At 37.9% G+C, this 3,984-nt stretch overlaps 1 pseudogene; it reads right to left on the bottom strand.

The window, feature by feature from the left end:
* Positions 1-658: 658 nt before the first annotated feature.
* LOC122901371 lies at positions 659-836 on the bottom strand (annotated as a pseudogene).
* Positions 837-3,984: the final 3,148 nt, after the last annotated feature.

The raw sequence follows: 3,984 nt of genomic DNA, 5'->3' as shown, positions 1-3,984 counted from the left end.
CCAAGTCCCTAGTGATGGTGGGAGTGGGGGTGGGGGAAGAACCCGACAGAAAGCAAGGAGCACTCTCCTAACTTTCTGCTTATCTGAGTAGGGCTCAGAATGCTGTGGCACCTGGGCCCCTACGCCTCTCTGGGGGGCACTCACAAGCTCGGGCTCCGGGCTCTAGGCTCTGCTCTCAGTTGAGATTCGATGCATCTGCCCAAGAATGCTGAGACTGGGCTGTCAGAATGCACACCCCTGAGCAGACGGGGTCTCCCCGGGGCCTGTCAGATGGCACAATGCGATGGGACCTACCACCCCACTGCCAGCAGTGTTCTGCCTACCTGTAAAGGAGCAAGTGAGGGTGCCTGGGTGGCTCAGTGGGTTAAGCCTCTGCCTTCGGCTCAGGTCATGATCTTAGGGTCCTGGGATCGCGTTCCACATCGGGCTCTCTGCTCAGCAGGGAGCCTGCTTCCCCACCTCTCTCTGACTGCCTCTCTGCCTACTTGTGATCTCTCTCTCTCTGTCAAATAAATAAATAAAATCTTAAAAAAAATAAATAAAGGAGCAAGTGATGATCAGGTCAGCAGATACCCAAGGTAAACAGAACAGTTAAGTCAGTGCTGGTAACTCAGGCATCTTGGCCAATGGCCCAAGTAATACGATGGCTAGTATTGAGAAAGTGTTGATGATGGTGTGGCCATCACACAAGGTGCTAAGCACCATAGATTATTTTATATAGGTTATTTAATGCAAGCAGATAGCAATGCTATGAGATAGGTGTTGTTATTATCCACATTTTATACTGATAAGAACAGATACTACACTTGATCTTAGCCAAAAGGCCGAGAAGCGTTATCCACGTTTTATAGATAGGAACTGGGTTTGGAGAGGTTTTTTTTAGTATATGTGCTGCCGAAGCGAGCACTGGGTTTGGAGAGGTTAATCCACTTTCGTTAAGAGCCCACCTAGAATGCAGAATGTACGTAAAAGGTGACTTGTATAGGGAGAGGTTAACAGTTCACTTGCTCTTGCTTTTTTCTTTCCCTTTCTAAATTTTAAACTTTTTGCATTTTACAAAACATAAGGCATGATCAGTGTAGAAAATGGTTTAAAGTAAAAGAAAGCAAAAAATCCTGTTAGAGATTAGAGTGTGGTTTGTATGCTACAGAGCATTTTCTGTAGGTATATACATTTTCATGGGAATATTGTTATATGCACACACATAAAGAGAGAAAGATCTCTATATAGAGAGATATAGATATATATCTATCTCACATATTTTTAAACGAATATAGTATTAAACCTTAAATACCATTTTGTTAACCTGCCCTTTCCCAACAATATATTATGAACATCTTTCCCTATTTTTAACTACTCTATTTCATCTTATTTAATGACTACACAGCATTCTACTGTTTGAAGGTAACATACTTTATTTCGCTACTTCCTTATTAACTGATTTCTAGGTTTTTGCTACTGTAAAAAACGCTGTGGTGATCATTCTTCCACGTAAACCTTTTTTTATATTCCTCTGATATTTCCTTTTGGATGAAAACACAATTGCTAAATCAAAGGGTATGTTTTCATAAAACTTTTCAGTGGAAGCAGAATATATATACACCAAATGAATAAATCTTCGGTGTACAGCTAGTCCAATTTTACACACGTATGTACAACTCTAACCTCTACCTAGGTTCCATGTATTAAACATTTGCTGATCCCCAGACTGCGTCTGGGGGTCCTTCCTATCAGTAGCTACTCTGAGTCCTTGAACTGCGTATAAATGAATGACAGGGTGCGTACTTCTGTTGTTTCTGGCATCTGATGTCTGTGATAGTTATCCAGGCTGTAGTCTACAGCAGCAATTTACCCTTTATATTGTAGTGCAGTATTTTATTTTTTGGATATACTAATTCATTTTGCTGTTGAAGGACATTTTGACCATTAGGAATAAAGTTGCCATGAATGCTTCTGTACTTGACTTTTGGAGGACACACATACATATTATTTCGAAGCAAACTAGAAGTGGAATGAGTAGGTCACTGGGACTGGGTAGGCATGCTTAGCTTTGAATGCTGGGTAAATATTTTTTAGAGGGTTTTGTTTGTTTCCTTCTACAGTTGACACTTGAACAACACAGGTTTGAACTGCACAGACCCACGTACGTACAGATTTTTTGTAGTAGAGTCTGCTGTAAATATATTTTCTCATCCATACAATGTTCTTAATAAAATCTCCTTACTCTAGCTTACTTTATTGTAAGAACACAGTCGATGATACATAATAACATACAAAGGATGTGTTAATCGACTCCCTGGGTGATGGGTAAGGCTTCCGGTCAATAGTAGGCTACCAGTAGTTAGATTTTTGGGGAGTCCAAAGTTACACATGATTTTCAGCTGTGCGGGAAGTGCGGGGTCGGAGCCTTTAACCCTCACATTGTTCTAGGATCAACTGTACTTTTAAATTGGCCTCCAAACAGTTACACTGATTTGAACTCTACAGCCATCCAGTGTTATGAGAGCATCCCTCCCTCACACCCTTATCGACTGTGGGCAGGCTTTTCTGTTCTTCTTACTCTTTGCCAGTCTGAGTGATTAAATGCTATTTGATTGTTTACATCGTGTTTGATAACGAGGTATGTTAAACAGTTCCTGCCATATTACCAGACATTCTTGTTTCTTCTTTCATAAATTGCCCTTACATGTCATTGCCCCATTTGCTATTAGCTTCAGGAGAAGGCAAAAAGGTGAAACATAATCCATATGGTCTGTACAAATTCACTGGCTTTGTCAGAAAATGCGTTGACATTTACGACCAGAACAAATTTACATTCTTTGCATAAGTTGACATCCTCCTCTATAGATTTCAGAAGGAAGCTAACATTTACAGAACAACTCTTATTGAGCACACTGACTTTAGGGCAGCCCTATTCATTTAATTTTTTTTATAACTTCATTTAATTTTAGTAATAACATTTAATTTTCACAAAAGCTCTAAAAGGCACTTAATATTCTGCCTATTTTTACAAATGTGGAAATAAAGGCTCACAGTCACGCAACTATGGAAGTGGAGAAATGGGGATTTAAACCCAAGACACTTGAAGTCCAAAGTCAGTTTTCTTTCCATGAGATACTGTTGTTCAGGGCAGTGACTCTCATTTTTATTTTTCCACTTTAGAAACTCTAAGAGGGTTCCTGAATTCCATCCTCAACACACAGATACTATTCTACCGTATTTGTTGCTTGACTATCTACAACCCCTGTATGATTTTTCATTCTTTTTTTAAAAAACTCTGTACACTGGATTACCACTTCATATGGCAAAGATTTTTGTAATATTATTTATCTAGAAAGTGTAAATCAATCTTTCCTGTACATGGTTGATCAAATTTATCTTTCATTAATAATTTAGAAAAGTCTGTGAGCTCCTTATCTCATTATTGGTACCACTGCAGAAATGTTCAGTCTTATAGTCAATTTGGGGAAACATTTTGTCACATAAGAGTTTCAAGATTTTAGAGCATTTCCAGGATTTGTTCTTTAGTGCCTAATCTTGAATGTTTTGAGTCAGTGGTGCTCATTCTGCAAAAATTTGTTGTCAATGTCAATGTCTTCACTGTAGTGGTGTATGAGTTATGTTATCATGGTCAATATGAAATTCTTGTCAAATCATAAAGAAATTTAAATATTTTTCAAATATGTTCACATAACTCACTCTTCATTAATTGGATCATTAAATAATCTAAGAGCCAATTTATTATTTCTATTAGCAATTTATCTCTTTCTCGTAATGATTTACTACTTTTGGAATCTTCTATTTTTTGTTACAATTCACATCTAGATGCCAGAATAATTTCTATTAACATCATTAGAAAATTTATGAAAAATGATTTTGTTATATGGTACAAAACCACAAAAGTACATACCACATCTTCACGTGTATTCCCAATAAAAGAAAACTCAATTTTGACTAGATGTCAATGAAAACTGAACGTCTTGT

The sequence above is a fragment of the Neovison vison genome, chromosome 2 (assembly GCF_020171115.1).
Source record: "Neovison vison isolate M4711 chromosome 2, ASM_NN_V1, whole genome shotgun sequence".
Lineage (NCBI taxonomy): Eukaryota > Metazoa > Chordata > Mammalia > Carnivora > Mustelidae > Neogale > Neogale vison.
The sequence above is the reverse complement of the archived record's forward strand: the minus strand, read 5'-3'. Positions and strand labels throughout refer to the sequence as shown.